Here is a 16765-nt window from a genome sequence, read left to right as displayed (position 1 = left end):
TCAGCCACCTAAGAACTCAGTTTTAGAGTGGAAGCAAGTCTTCCTCGATTCCAAGGGACTGCCTATGATGATGACTTTTGGAGTGTCGGCACTCCCACAAACAGTAATGTGATAATGACCAGATAATCTGTTTTTTTGTTGTGTTGATTGGCCAGGACACTGGGGATAACTCCCCTGATCTGCTTCAAAATAGTGCCATGGGATCTTTTACATCCACCTGAGAGGGCAGAAGGAGCCTCGGTTTAACATTTCATCTGAAAGACGGCACCTCCGACAGTGTAGCAGTCCATCAGCACTACACCAGAGTGTCAGCCTAGATTTTTGTGCTCCAGTTCCTGGAGTTGGACTTGAACCCAGACCCTTCTGACTCAGAGGCGAGAGTGCTACCCACTGAGCCACAGCTGACGCAGGCAGAGATGGATGCGAGCAATGCTCCAGAGGTGGAAGTATGCAGTCTTAGAAACGGACTCGATGTGGATTCAGCCTGCAAGGGCAGCCAGGCAGGTTGATGGAAGTGGAGCGAGAGACAGGGTAGTTGTTGGCAGGAGCTGAAAGGAATGGCCTTAGCTTGTTGGTAATTTATGCATCAGTGAGCATTCATTCTGTTTGCTCAAAGTCTGCTTAAAGAAATTACTCCTAGAAATCCATGGTGGTTCTGGTTGCAACTCATGGGAGTCTGTCGGAAATGCCAGAAACGAGCTTGGAGCTCAGTTATGACAGGTCCCAGTCATGACAGGTCCCAGTCTACTGCCAAGGTTTCCGGAATGATCTTAGAGGAGCCTCCACCTACCCTGACAAGCCCATCGCTGTAAGTGGGTGGGGTCAGGGGTGTGGGCTCCAAATGGGAGCATTCCATTGTCTTGTCCTTTCATTGGCAGTGTTGGTCCATGCTGGCTGACCCGTTGATGGTTGTATGGTCCACCAAGGCCTCCAGACTGGGATCATAGCTTAGACTCCCTCCCCCCCCCTCACAACCAAAGGTTTGCCAGCAAAAAAAATAATTTAAGCCACCCTCTTTGTAAGGGAACCTGTCAGATTGGATCTTCTGAGACTGTCTACAATCAATTTTTTTTTAATTCGATTTTCAAATAAGGCCAATGCTGCTCCTTACTCTGGAATAATTCTTTAATTCGGGTTCTGAAATTCAGTCGGCATATTCCCCATCCTCCAAGAGAAAATGTAGGAGGAAACGGAGCTTTCTTTGGCTGCTTTATCTGATGTTATCAGTAGAAAAGGACAAGGAATGCGTATTTTTTTATGATTTTCCCACATTCAGTTTTCATGTTGGCACAAAGCCAGTTGCTGAACAGACACTAGTGATTGAAATGCTAGGTCAGTGCCTGTGACCTCATTATTACCATTAGCATTTGGACATTGTGATTGAATTTTTCTTCTGAAATATTTGATCCTTTCATTTTCCTACTTTCCTCGTGAAAGGTGATGACTCAATGGGCTCATTATTCAAATACAAGCCTGTGCAGTAAACGTCGATTAGCTGTCCGACTACGAAAGCCATCACTGACCAGCTTCATTCTGTCCTCGGTTGACATCTGCACACCTGGCTCTCCAGCTGGATAGTGAAACCCTGGCCTACCTTGTTCCTCCATAAGCTGGGGACTTCGAGGCACATTGTGCCCACCAGTGTCACTTGGCTTGAACTCGGCTAACTCAGCAATCCACGAATGGAAGATGATCTGAGTGCCACTAGATGCAGTTATCTGCTGGTTTTTTTGGTGGTTTATGTTATGTTTAGAATAACTCCACAAGACTATATATCTTAAGCTCAAACTGTTGTGACCTTGGTCTCTATTGTAACTCCAGAGTGAGGAGGCAGCATGGTAGACTGCCTTTTATATCTGCTTGCCCAGGGTGTGCAGGTGACCCTTGGGTCTCCCATGGGTGCACCCCCTGGTGGCAAGTCTTACACATTGGTAATGTTTACATACATAATAGTTTATTGATATGGTTTCATACTTGCACACATGCTGAGGTCCTAGGTTGACCTGGGCCATCGGAGAAGCTCTTGCATAGAGGCAAAACACAGCCCCAGAGAAGGTCAGGGAAATACTGCCGTGGTCACCGTTGCATGCTTCCTGGTAATTTGTTACTGAATAGCACAGACATATCAACTGCATGCTTTTGTAATGGTGACTGAAGTGGGAGGAGGAATTTACAAGGTGCTGCCTCTACCTTGACCCAGTGTCAATGAAACTCTAGCCCTCACCCACAGCATGTTCCCCCAGCCCCTGTCATCAAAGAATCACTCAATTATTTAGAGCTACGTTAACTAAGATTTTCAATCTGTACAAGTATAGTGCAATTTGTAATGTAGTGTGTATCATTCCAAAATCCGAGAGAGCTTGAAATGTTTCTACAATAACATATAAAAATAAGGTGCTGCACAAAAGTTAGAAATGTTGTCGATGTAACTGGTGTTCAGTGACCATCGTGGTCGAGTTTTAAATAAGGTTGGCTTTCTATGGTACGTAGAAACATAGAAAATAGGTGCAGGAGTCAATTGATGTGCACGCTAATAGTTTTAATTATTAGCTTGAAAAGGACACAAGTGGATGAAACAACATTGTAAAACCTTGTAGGAGCTGTAGCTTGAGATTTGCCATAGGTCAGGGTTAACCTTGATCACAGCTCAGATATCCAGGACCAGACTCCTCTGATAAGTGCACTGTCAGTCTAGGCTTCATACCAGACTTGCTTAACAACCTCTCATGCTCAGCCTTGAACGTACAAGGCCCAGACAGCAAGCAGGAACTTGATGCCTTTTTTTAGGAGGTGGAAGGGGTGGGGGGATACTGATGGAATGCGTGATCCTTTGGGATCAAGTGTTTGCTGGGCATCAGCTTGCTAGTGACAGGTGGTCACAGTCTTAGAAAGGAACACCTGAAAGCAGCCTCAGAACAGGATTTGAGTTTTTGTTGGTTGTATAGACCTTGTTTTGTGCTGCAAAGGAATTCAGTACTTACAGGGCAAAAACTAAATCCTTGTTATAGTACAAGTTATGGCTTGAGAATCCATTCCTGTCTGTTGTAGACAAATTCCACTGGATGGGATTGTCTCTGGGCAAGCTGACAATTTTCCTTCGATGACACAAATGTTGTGCACAATATTTGACAACTTAAAAATAGCCTGAATAATAACAATTAGATTGTAAAAACAGAAATGCTGACAAAGTACAAATGGAAGATGCAAAAATACTCCACCTTTCCCTACAAGAGCAGTCAGAAACATCACCCTAAACTAAAGATTGAAGCTATAATTAGAGTTATGATCGCAGCTGGATGGCACAGTACGTTTGAACGGCATGTGCCCATGATTCCTCCCTTCTTCTACTCCCCCATCCTGGTTGTCATCTCTTGGTCTCAGCTTCCACAATGGGAAGATGTCAAGTGAGGTCAAGACACAACTGGTCAGGACACAATGACCAAACAAGAATCGATAACTTGTGCACCACGTTTGCAAACATTGTCAACCAACACTGCCTGAGCCTGGGATCAGATCATTCAACTGGCTTCTTGACTTCAGAGAATGCTGGAAGAGAAATAAAGGACTTGGGTAGGAAATAACTAAAATATTTTTAAAAAGAATTTAGGAACAGCACAGATTTTTTTTTTTTGCTGTCAATTTACCCATTCCATTTGGGGTGAACTATTTAATAATCATACCAGGCTAGCTTTAAGTTTAGTAAAACATGAGTTTAGATCAAAGTCTGTTACGCCTTAAATGCTCTATACCCTGAAGGATTATTCCTCCGGTATCATAGTCAATGGATTGTATCTTTTTTTAAACGGCAAATGTGAATCATAATTATCTACTGGAATTTTTCTGATTCTAGTGGAGAGCACTGCAGATTTGAGAATTAACAGACTTTTACCATACAGCATCCCCCCGACTAAATCCGACCATAAACCTAACATTAGCCTGCTTGTTGCTGAGAATGAAAGAAAGAAATAAAGGACTTAAATTTATACAGCGCTTTTCATGACCTCCAAACATCCCAAAGTGCTTTAAAGCCAAAGAAATACTTTTGTCGTACACTCCTTCCGCTGTTTGTACTTGGCTTCCGTGTGCTCCCGGCGAAGAGACTCGAAGTGTTCGGCGCCTTCTCGGATGCACACATTTCTGTCCTGTGACCTCAAGTACAAAAGCACCAAATGTAGAAGCACCTTTAATTTTATGGGGGGCGGGTGGTGAACTCTTTGCAGTGTCAGCTGTGACTCTGGATAGCACTCGCACTTCGGAGTCAGAAGATTGTGGGTTTAAGTCCCACTCCAGGGACTTGAGCACAAGAAAATCTAATTTGACACTCCAGTGCAGTGCTGAGGGAGTGCTGCACTGTCAGAGGTGCCGTCTTTCAGATGAGATGTTAAACTGAGTCCCGTCTGCTCTTTCAAGTGGACGTAAAAAATCCCATGGCACTATTTCGAAGAGCAGAGGAGTTCTCCACGGTGTCCTGGCCAATATTTACCCTTCAATCAATATAACAAAAAAAAATGATCTGGTCATTACTGTTTGTAGGAGCTTGCTTGTGCACAATATGTTGCAGCGTTTCCCTCATTACAATAGTGACTACACTCCAAAACTACTTCATTGGCTGTAAAGCGTTTTGAGACGTCTGCTGGTCGTGAAAGGCGCTATATAAATCCAAGTATTTCTTTAAAGGAGTTAATTATCTGGGAACTAACGCCGTACTAGTATGAACAAAAAGCTCGCGCTTGTGCTGGGTTCAAAGTAGCTGGAGAGGAAAGAGGGTGGGGGAATCAAGTTATAGCCAGAGGCAGAAACACGTATTAGGTTAGCAAACTTAGAAGTGCCCTCCGAGGATTAATTTGTCATGAGAGAGCAGACGACTTCATTCACAATTACAAACCTGATAAGTTGACTTGCTGCTCAGGAGCTGGCAGGGAGAGACAAGGCAGACGGGGAGTGCTGTGCTAATTGGGAGCCAATCGGAGGGAGGCCCTTCTGCTCAGCCGCCCACTGGGAATGTCGATTGGTTAGGATAACTGACAGCAGTGCACACAGAGCGAGCACAGGCGACCCGCCACTTCAAAGCTGGAGTTGAAGGAAAAAAGACCACAGACAACACTTTCCACTGAAGTCGGGCAGCGTTGCATTCATGTAAAAAAGCCGGAGCCGTGGTCATGCGATCTTAATCTATGGAATAAAACCAGTTTATTAAATGTGGGTGTTTTGGGGGGTAAGTAAAAGGCATAAGATCTATTTTCTTCCGTCTTTTCCTGACACCGAGTTGTTGAGTGAGGTCGGTAGTACCAGATAGCTCTCGTGTTTATTAGTGCGGCTGTAATTATATGTGGCTTTTAGTAAATTTTGAGTCCTTAAATTAAATGAAACTGCATTTGTTAATGGGGTTGCGTTTTTTTTCTGGAGATCTTTTTACAGCTTTCAGTGTTTGGGTGATCCTAGTATTTTGTAAATGGGTCAAAATTCATTGTGCTCATATATCTATATAGTTACTGTACAGGGTTTTGAGACTGCGGACAAATGAATCAGAACCTTCAGCTTTATCTGCCTCAAGTACCCAGACACTACTATGCTGTCACATATCCTGTATATTTGTTCCATGGAATAAGTTATTTTAATCAGTCAGACTCAGCGATTATGTAAAGTAGATGATGTGGGTGGCACAGGGATCTGAATATATTGTGTATCGCATGTCATACTGGGAGCCTTCTCCCACTGAAAACAAAGGGGTGTGGATCCCATTCTAAAAGTACTGCAGTTTCTGGCTTTTTTTTTTGCACTGTTGCAAGTTTGAAATGGGCAGTTATGTGTAGATTAATCTGAGGCATCACCTGTCACACTTCATATCCGTGACTAATTCTATTATGTCAACGGGTTACGTACACAGGTGCGGACTATGTTTTATGGCGTCCAGAGAATATGTGTCCAGGCTGTGTGCTTCCAAGTGTCCACGATATCTGCGTCTTTGAGTCCCGTTTTTCATGGTCAGGATTTAAGATGGGTTTAACATGTTCTGCTTTAAAAAGGGTGCTGCTTATTAATATTCTTTTTCAAGATGCTGGCATTCCTGGTTAAAAACACAAATTATATAATTACGCAGCAGATAAGTCAACATCTGAAAGGGTGGTTGCTACTTCCAGTGTGAACCTCCTGTCTGAAGCATAAATAGCAATAATGAGTTTTTTTTTATTCGTTCATGGGATGTGGGTGTCGCTGGCAAGGCCAGCATTTATTGCCCATCCCTAATTGCCCTTGAGAAGGTGGTGGTGAGCCGCTTTCTTGAACCGTTGCAGTCCGTATGGTGAAGGTACACCCACAGTGCTGTTAGGGAGGGAATTCCAGGATTTTGACCCAGCAACGATGAAGGAACAGTGCTATACTTCCAAGTCAGGATGGTGTGTGACTTGGCAGGGAATGTGGAGGTGATGGTGGTGATCCCATGCGTCTGCTGCCCTTGTCCTTCTAGGTGCTAGAGGTCGTAGGTTTGGGAGGTGCTGCCAAAAAAGCCTTGGTGAGTTGCTGCAGTGCATCTTGTAGATGGTACGTACTGCAGCCATGGTACTTCGATGATGGAGGGAGTGAATGTTTAATGTGGTGGATGGAGTGCCAATCATGCAGGCTGCTTTGTCCTGGATGGTGTCGAGCTTCCTGAGTGTTGTTGGAGCTGCATTCATCCAGACAAGTGGAGAATATTCCAACACACTCCTGACTTGTGCCTTGTAGATGGTGGAAAGGCGTTGCAGGAGGTCAGACACTCGCCACAAAATACCCAGCCTCTGACCTGCTCTTGTTCCACAGTATTTATGTGGCTGGTCCTGTTAAGTTTCTAGTCAATGATCACCCCCAGGATGTTGATGTTGGGGGATTTGGCGACGGTAATGCCATTGAATATCAAGGGGTGCTGGTTAGACTCTCTCTTGTTGGAGATAGTCATTGCCTGGCACTTGTATGGTGTGAATATTACTTGCCAATTATCAGCCCAAGCTTGAATGTCGTCCAGGTCTTGTTGCATGTGGGCATGGACTGCTTCATTATCTGAGGAGTTGCAAATGGAACTGAACATTGTGCAATCATCAGCGAACATCCCCACTTCTGACCTTATGATGGAGGAAAGGAGATGAAGCAACTGAAGATGTTTGGGCCTCAGACACTGCTCTGAGGAACTCCTGCAGCGATGTCCTGGAGCTGTGATGATTGACCTCCAACAACCTCAACTATTTTCCTCTGTGCTAGGTATGACTCCAGCCAGTGGAGAGTTTACCCCTTGATTCCCATTGAAACTACAGAGTGAGAAATCGTGCCGGTGAACGTATAAATATATCTGTGTGCCCCTTAGACTCGGAGGATCCTGATCCAGTGATATAGGAATACAATCATTGTGGCACAATCTAATAATGAGTTATTTACATAGAATGTTCAGCATAGAAACTGGCCACACCAGCCTCTTCCCAACCTGCTTCATCTAACTTCTTATTTATGTTTCCATCTTGTGTTTATCTAGCTTCCCCTTAAATGTGTCTATGCTAGTCACCTCAACTGCACATTGTAACCACTCTCCTGAGTTCTAATTCCCTATTGGATTTATCAGTGACTATCTTGTATTAATGGCCCCCAGTTCTGGTCTCCCCACAAGTGGAAATATCATCTTTACATCTACCCTATCAAATCCTTTCATAATCTTAAAGACCTCTATCAGGTCACCCCTCAGCCTTCTCTTCTTTTTCTACAGAAAAGAGCCCCAACCTGTTCATTTGCCACAAAGCAATGATCACTCTGATGCTAGGAAAATACCGAAATCTTTTACAGGTCCAAAACAAAGTACAGGAGGACTGGTATTGAGTGCAGATCGACCATTTGCGGGTAACTATTTCTAATAAATCCCGAACAAAATATGGCGGATGTTGGAAATCTGAATTGAAAAGAGAAAATGGGGGAATCACTTAGCAGGTCAGGCAGCATCTGTGGAGAAAGACAAATGGAGTTAACGTTTCAGGTCGATGAACTTTCATCAGAACTGAGTCTCTATTTAATCCAGCCTGGTTATTGTTTTTACAATACAGCTGATACTCAATGGGTCTAATTGGTCATTTCACTGTTCACTGAATCAGCAGTGGAGAAACCCCCAAGTGATAACTGGTTTCACAGCCAGCAGCAGAACCTGCTGGGGCAGATTGGATTTATACATTTGCTTCAGTCCATGAGAGAAGCAACTATAGAACAAGCACATCTCCGATGCAGAGTCTTTCATAGTCACAAAGCAACTTTCTCTAAGGTCAGTATTACGAAGTAGAGATATTGTCCTGTGGGTATCCAAGTGATATCTTTGGAAATTCTGGTTTAAAAATAATTTCTGATCTTTATTAAAGACAAACTCATTCTGTATGTATTGTGGGAAACCATGGACAATATACAAGACCATTTTCTACATAATGCTGGCAGTAAAGGAGAAATGGCACTTGCCCTCCATGGGTAATTCTCGGGCAGACTTCAGACCTGGGATGTCAGTCAAAGCTGCCCGTGCTGTCATGCTAGCTCCTGAGGGAAGCTCCCTTATGCTGTATATAGATGTAGTAGAAACGTCGGTGGTGAGACATTCAGCGTTTAGTATGATTATTGGCTTTCGCATTTTAAAAGTAAAAAAACGTTAGCAGGAGATATAATGGATGGACCCCATTATGTCACGGGCTGTCATTATTAACCCCGCAAATTGCAAGATGGCGATATGCTTTTAAGCGGGAGCCTTTGTGGCGATTTCTGGAAGGGTTTAGTCGGACCCGCTTTACAATTCATCGAGTATTTGATCGGTAGCTCTCCGGGCTAGTGTTCAGTTGTTGAGGTTTGAGGGAGCACTCAGCATTATCTTCTGCACAGATCTGCTGCCACTGTTGGGAGTCTGATCTTTTTTTGAAGTTGACAATCTGTAATCAGGATCGGAGTGGAGAACATCTGAAATTAAGGGATTTGTGTTTATTTTTGTCTGCGAGGAGCCCTGTCTGGCAGCTGCCGCATTCATATTAGCTTTGTGTCTTAATCAGAAAACGGACTAATTTGGGGGGCAGGCAAAAGATAAAAATAAATCCATTTATCTAATGGAAGAATGAAGAACTCATTTCACACTGAGCAGGCAGCGCAGTGAGCAGTCGCTGGTCAGTAGGCAATCAGGGAAAGAGTTAATGCAACTTCAGATTGCTTCATGGGAACCGTGAGGGCTGTGTTACCATTTTGGCCCAACGAAAACCTTCAATGTTTTTTTCCTATTGTGCAAAGATTTCCAAGACAGACAGTTCTGTGCTTCCATGTAGTTCAAGTTTATAACCTTGAGAATTGAATATTCTCAGCCTAGAGTTGTCGGGAAGAGTGCATCTGCTTTGTTTGAAACTCAGCACTTGGGAAGGTTACATGGGTTGATGCACTTCTCCTTTAAAACGACCCTTAATCCCTCCGTCTTTGACCAAGCTTTTACTCATCCGTCCTAATGTCTTCTTTGGCTCAGCATCACTTTCCGTCTGATTTCGCTCCTGTGAAGCAAGCGCCTTGCGATAGTTTTACGACGTTAAAGGTGCTATATAAATGCAAGTTGTTTGTCGCTTTGAATAACATTCCAAATTGTTTGTTGATGGTGATTCTTTTTAATCGTTTCCTGCTCCATTCATTCTACCATTGGTGGGTGATCTTTCAGCCGTCGTCCTCCTCCAAATCCTTCTGCCGTTCAGCATTTTCCTCCATTCTCACAAGCCTCCCAAAAACCTTTCTCGTGATCTGCCTTGTTGACCCTCCTGTTCAGCATACAGTGTCTTTCTCTCTGCCTTTTAAAGTGCACTGCGACGCCCTTCTGCACTTGACATGCGCATCAGAATTTAAGTTGTCCTAATAGGCCTTCTACTGTTAAAGATTATGGTGAAGAGTCAGCTGTGGCTCAGTGGGTAGCACACTCGCCTCTGAGTCAGAAGGTTGCGGGTTTAAGTCCCACTCCAGCGACTTGAGCACATAGATCTAGGCTGACACTTCAGTGCAGTGCTGAGGGAGTGCTGCACTGTCGGAGGTGCCGTCTTTCGGATGAGATGTTAAACCAAGGCCCTGTTTACTCTCTCTGGTGGACTTAAAAGATCCCATGGCACTATTTTGAAGAAGAGCAGGGGAGTTATCCCTGGTGTCCTGGACAATATCCCTCTTAACATAACAAAAACAGATTATCTGGTCATTATCACATTGCTGTTTGTGGGAGCTTGCTCTGTGCAAATTTTCTGCCACGTTTCCCACATTACAACAGTGACTACACTCCAAAAGTACTTCATTGATTGTAGAGTGCTTTGAGATGTCCGGTGGTCATGAATAAATGGTCGCTATATAAATCCAAGTCTTTTTCTTTCTTTGAAGGTAAACTACAGAAGAGTATAATTTTGGACCCTTTCAGCTTAGGCAGTCAACAATCAGAAAATATGATTTTTTTTTCAAAAAAGTTAAGCAAATAGCCCTGTTTCCCCTCTGCCCTGCAATTCTTGACTCATTTGCTTTAGAATTATGGAGTCCTTTGCACTGATGGAATAAATATTAAGCTGAGCAACCAGTGAGGAAGACTGACTCCATGTAAGTACAGCCAGTGGTTTTGTTTGGCAACAATAGAGAATAAATAGCAAATTCAGATTGAATCATTGCAGGGAGTCAGTCATGGAGATTTAATGGGGTTTGCTGTCCTGACACACGAGAAGCGAATCGTCGGCAGCTAATTACCTTTACTCAGAGAGGTAATGTAACAGAAGGAGCCAGATTGCTGATCAGGGAGCCCTCGGGGCTTCTGCAGCTTTTAAATTCCCAAGTGACTTGTTTCTAAACCAGGGCTACTTTTCTCGGGATCTGATCTTTGTATGAAAAACGAATTAAATGTGTGTTTTTTAAAAAAACAGCCAGATTTTCCATTGCTTTGGAATAATCCATAGACACAAAGATGTTCTCAGGATTTATTCTACACAATGTTGTCTATTCCTCGGGGCACGGGAGAATTTATTTAAAATTGTAGTAACACAAGTGAATTTTGTGTGTTTTATTTTAAATCTTTTGTTGCTACAGTTATAACAGTTCATAGCTGGTGGATTACAGTCATAAAATTACACCAGTGTTGGTATTTATCCACCACATGAAAGAAAAAAAGACTTGCATTTATATGGAGCCATTCATGACCACCACACATCTCAAAGCACTTTACAACCAATGAAGTACTTTTTGAAGTGTAGTCACGGTTGTAATGTGGGAAACGCAACAGTCAATTTGCGCACAACAAGATCCCACAAACAGCAACGTGATAATGACCAGATAAACTGTTTTTGTTATGTTGATTGAGGAATAAATATTGACCAGGACACCAGGGATAACGCCCCTGCTCTTCCTCTCAAAATGTCATGAGATCTTTTACGTCCACCTGAGAGGGCAAGACCGGGCCTCGGTTTAACATCTCATCCAAAAGATGGCACTTCCAACAGTGCAGCATTCCCTCAGCACTGCACTGGATTGTCAGCTTAGATTTTTGTGTTCCAGTGGGACTTGAACCCACAACCTTTTGACTCAGAGGAAAGTGTGTTACCCACTGAGCCACAGCTGACACACGAGCAGTAGTCCTAATCCCATGTGCCCATTTTCTTGCCACATCCCTTTAATTCCCTTTCCTTCAAACACTTATCTAACCTATTAAACGTTGACAGAGTCGCTGCTTCAATGACTATTACAAAGTATTACATATTATTTACAGCACAGAAACAGGCCATTTGGCCCAACAGCTCAATGCCGTTGTTTATGCTCCACACGAGCCTCCTCCCACCTCTCTTCATCTAACCCCATCAACATATTCTTCTATTCCTTTCTCCCTCATGTGTTTATCTAGTTTCCCCTTGAATGAATCTATGCTAATCGCCTCACGTACTCCTTGTGATAGTGCATTCCACATTCTAACTACTCTCTGGGTAAATACATTTTTCCTGAATTCCCTATTTGATTTATTAGTGACTATCTTATACTTAATGCCGCTAGTTCTGGTCTCGCCTGCAAGTGGAAACATCTTGTCTACGTCTGTCCTATCGAACCCTTTCATAATCTTGAAGACCCCTCAGTCTTGTCTGTTCTAGAATAAAGAGCTCCAGCCTGTTCACTCTTTCCTGATAGTTCTAAGCTCTCAGTTCTGGTATCATTATAGTAAATCTTTATTGCACCTTCTCCAGTGCCTCTATATCCTTTTTATAATATGAAGACAAGAACTGTTCACTGTACTTCAAGTGTAGTCTAACCAAGGTTCGATACAAGTTTAACATAACCTCTCTGCTTTTCAATTCTATCCCTCTAGAAATGAACCCACGTGCTTTGATTGCTGGTTTTATGGCCGCCTTAACCTGTGTCACTATTTTGAGTGATCTGTGTATCTGTACCCCCAGATCCCTTTGCCCCTCTACCACATTTAGACATTATTTTCCAAGGAGCGTGTGGCCTCCTTATTCTTGCTACCAAGACCAACTCTGATAATTCATTCCACAGCATCACAACCTTCTGTGCAAAAAAAGCTTCTCTTGCACTCTGACCTAAATCTCTTTCATTTCACTTCATATTTATGTCTCCTCATTCTAGACCCACCAGTCTGTGGAATACAGTCCATGGATTGTAGACTTTGAATTGTAGTTGGTGAATTATTGGCCCAGAATTTGCGGTCAGTGACGAAGCGAAGGCCCTCGCTGTTGGCCCCGAAGTAAGCGTCGCATAAAGATCTCACGATCCCTGTGGTGGGAATTTCGGGTTTTCCGATGCGTAATTGAAATCAACATAAGTTAATGGCAATTCCCAGCGAAGAGCTACTGTGATGTCAGCAGACTCTCTAAGCAGCCAATCAAATCGCAGAATTCTCACAGGCAGCAAACAAGGAAGTTAAGAAGCTCGTTTGAAACTAACTTTTAAAAAATGTCACGGAGAAATCAAAACAAAGATTGGGGCTCTCGTATTGGGGAAAAGGTAAACCTGAAATAAATATAAATAAACTTCAAAAAAAAATTCTAATTTTTGTTTAAGTTTCTTAAAATTTAAATTTTTTATTAAAATGGTTAAATTTGATGCTCCACAAAATTAAAATTTCAGGGCCATAACCTTTGTTTTGCAGTCACTATGCTGTTAAAACTCAAGCTACACCTAATCCAAAAGGGTCTAACTTTTAGTGGGGAATTTAATCAGTTTCCTTGATTTGAGAAATTTTGCTGACTGTCGGCTCTGGGAGGGAAGGCGGGATGGAGGGGCGCGCTAAGGGGGCAGTGGGGTGGATCTACAGCACAGCCTGTAGAAGAGCAGTGAATGACATTCTGCCACTTCAGGATTTCCACGTTGGGCTGGGCATATGCTAAATTCTGAAGTTGTGGCCAGTTTCAAAGGCGAAATGACGGTGAACGTTGCCAGTTCGCTGTCATCAGCATCGCAAATTCTGGGCCAATATGTCACTTGAGAAACTTTATGTTCCCTTCAAACTATCATGATAGCAGTTCTTGTAATTCAACATCTAAACATTATTTTAATATACTTGCAGTGATCTTTTCCTTTTGGAAGATATATAGCCCTGATTTTAATCTAAGCGGCCTGGTTTGAAAGGAATGGATTTGGGTCGGACGACATTTTACACCTCATCCGATTTTGCTCTCCATTGAAATGAATAAAGTGTAAAATTTGTCACAATATAAATGAGCATCCAACCCGAACCCAAACCATTCCTGCTGGGTGGATTAAGCTGAAATTGGAACTATCCATTTTTGATGAAAAATAACAAAAACAGTTGTTTAAGTGTTATAGAAGAAAGAAAGAACTTGCATTTATATAGCTCTTCAGGATGTCACATAGCGCTTTACAACCAATTAACTACCTTTGAAATGTAGTCACTGTTGTAATGTAGGAAATTATAGAATGTTATGACTAAAATATTAATAAACTAAAGTTTTAAAAATGAAATGAGAAGATTATATGAATTAACGATTTATTTAAAATAAACCACTTGTGTCATGAGCTTCAGAGCTCTCTAATGACTGTGGCACAGCTGAGTTTTGCTTCCCTTTTCTGAAGCACCTTGGGGCTTTTTGTCAAAGTGAAAGGCACTATATAAATCCGGGTGATTGTTTTGTGCTTGTTATTATGCCAATATCCTTCATTGAGGGGTTTATTTTGTATGAACCACAGGTTTGTATATGACATTTCTAATACCTCGTGTCACCGAACTGACTTTCTTCATTTGAAACTCCAGCAGCTCTTCATTCATTCACTGATGACATTGCACCTATTGAATGCATTTACTGTTTTGAATGTATTCTGATTTGTGTGTGGCTTTATTTAAGATGGCTGTGCTAGCTCCTGTAATACAACACCGTGATGTGGGCTCCTGTTTTTTTTACATAGGACTTTTGCATCATTGACTACATTAAATAGTCCATTCCTAATTAGTCATAAAATTGTATCCTCATATGGAATGAAGTGGATTACATTTACTTATTCTTAAGTGCTGAACTTGTCCAGCTACTTTTAAAGGGACTATGGATAAGAATAGAAAAAATGGCAAACAGGTCTGTCAACTATTCGTACCTTACTGTAAAATTCACCCATAGCTGTTGTGAGCTTTGACAATCCAGCATTGGCTCAGATGCTTACAACAATTTGTGAACAAAGCATGTGACCAGGAAAGCGAAAAGCTCAGTCATTTGACCTGTGACATAGTGAGATATATTCGTTGTCCTCATACGGTGCCAACTTCACAGAGGTTATTTTGCTCTATCCTGTCAAGGATGATGGTACTGCTTAACCAAGGAAGCTGGGGTATGGGAGGTGCTATCTCAGAAGACCAGATTAATTAGAAAGAAACTGCATAGGCTCATTCTATAATCTGTTTAAACTTCCTTTACAATCGGGACTGGAGTAGCTGGGCTTTCCTGGATGGGCAAATGCTATTCTTTCAAGGAACCATGCTGTTTAAAGGACCATTGTCCCTAGGATTTTTCTGGTCTGCAAACTAAAGGTTTCTGAGGTACATGAAGAATTAGTTGAATCAGTATCCAGTATGACTGGTGTGCCTTGCAGTCCTGCCAATAGCCTTACTTTCAAGCATTAAATGGCGAGATCTCACATTGAAGCTTCACTGTTTCGTTCTTCATGGCGAATGTGGCTGATTTGCATTGAATGGCTGTGTTACAGCTGAGGTGTTTTGTAGCAGATGGTGCAGAACTAAACTGACTATTGCCAGCAGAATCTATTTGGCAGACACTACCTTTCACATAGAAACATGGGGACCAATTTTCATAAATAGAACATATCGGAAAGATGGCAGGTTGAGTGACCACAATGCCCACCCAAAGAGTTTAGCGAGAGACCCAAATCATTTACCTGGTCGGGCCTCATTTTAATTTGTTTGGGAAGCTTCCAGCACTCAATGAGCACTGGAAGGCAGCTCCCCAATTGCGGAAGGAAGCAATCCTGAGGAGGGGGTGGGGGGGGGTTGTGGGGGGCGGGTTGAGCACAGAGGGACTGGCAGCGAAGCGAGAAGGAGCATTCATTTTTAGGCTGTGATAATGCAATCAGATTCTGCAATGGCTGTGCAGTCAGGTGGAAGCATCAAGCAGATGTTTGGAAAGTTTCTGTAAGAAGGGAGAGAATGAAAAAGAGCATGTCACCCTGTGCCATTCTTGTGCTTCTGATTCCTAATTACAATATGAATTGGGCAGAGTTGTAAGGAGCAGGTTGGCAGCTAATGAATGGAAATACCCAGAGAGGGTTTAAACCAATTTTAAATATACTTGAGGACCTCTTGTGGCAATGCTCATAGGTAGTATGGAATCTAGAGCATAATTGAGATGTTTAGCTGCAAACTCGTCTGTACTTTTAAGACCACTGCTCAAGCACTTGTAGACATTGAAGCACTTGAAATTGCTTGTAATTGTGCTGATGTTAATAAGAGATCAGTAATTTGCTTGTAAATTTTAGGCTCCAGGTCAGAACCCAAGACAAAATACCTAACATTCTCTTCTTTTAATGATTGTTTTGCATCTATAATAAAATGTAATGTGAAAGGTGACATGCACGCACACAGACTTTTTAATTGTTATTAATGTATGCACAGACATACAGTGCATCTCCTGTGGCGCTGTTGGGAGGAAAGTTTCTCTTGCCGGTCTCTGCTGCCTTCAAGTTGATGTTTCTCTCTTTTTTCTCTCTTGCTATCCTCTTTGACTCCACTAACTCATTTTGTGCTTCTCTGGCTCTATGCTCATCTCCCTCTCTCCATCTGCCGTCTCCCCATCATCTTCCATCCCCTCTTCTCAAAACATAAAAAAAAAAGAATGGCCCCTTTCCAAGCACAGAGATGTGGTAGCAAAAGTGCAGGATGATCAGAGGACAAATTGTGTAAATTTGCAGTATAAATCATGCCTTGATTGCACTTTCTCAGACATCTGCAATTTCCTCGAAGTGTGACGTCACAGCCAAGCGGGTAAGTGATTGGCTGGTCGATTGGTGAGTATTTAATCTTTTTCTTTTTCTTTTTATTTCCTTATCAGTAGGTAACCTTTGACATTGTTGCCAAATTAAGTTAATTTAAGGGTTAAGTCATGGCAGGAGAGCCCAGATCTGTGTCATGTGCTATGTGGGAAGTCAGGGATGCTCCAGTGTCCTTGACTGCTATGTGTGCAAGAAGTGCATCCAGCTGCAGCTCCTGACAGACCGCATTGCGGCACTGAAGCTGCACATGGATTCACTGTGGAGCATCCGT

The 16765-nt window shown here is 42.6% G+C and overlaps 1 protein-coding gene across 3 annotated transcripts in view; it reads left to right on the top strand.

Annotated features, from left to right (window-relative positions):
* lypd6 (LY6/PLAUR domain containing 6) overlaps positions 1–16765 on the top strand; it is a 404421-nt gene that overhangs the window by 237250 nt on the left and 150406 nt on the right. The window contains exon 1 of one of the 3 annotated variants that reach the window (XM_070874414.1): positions 5139–5215. The exons of 1 other annotated variant lie outside the window; for it this stretch is intronic. The gene's annotated coding sequence lies outside the window, so the exon portion shown is untranslated. Of the gene's footprint in view, positions 1–5138; positions 5216–16765 lie in introns of those variants that run through there. One more of the 3 variants, XM_070874417.1, reaches the window with a different exon arrangement.

Source organism: Pristiophorus japonicus, chromosome 3 (assembly GCF_044704955.1).
Source record: "Pristiophorus japonicus isolate sPriJap1 chromosome 3, sPriJap1.hap1, whole genome shotgun sequence".
Classification (NCBI taxonomy): Eukaryota; Metazoa; Chordata; class Chondrichthyes; family Pristiophoridae; genus Pristiophorus; species Pristiophorus japonicus.
The sequence above is the reverse complement of the archived record's forward strand: the minus strand, read 5'-3'. Positions and strand labels throughout refer to the sequence as shown.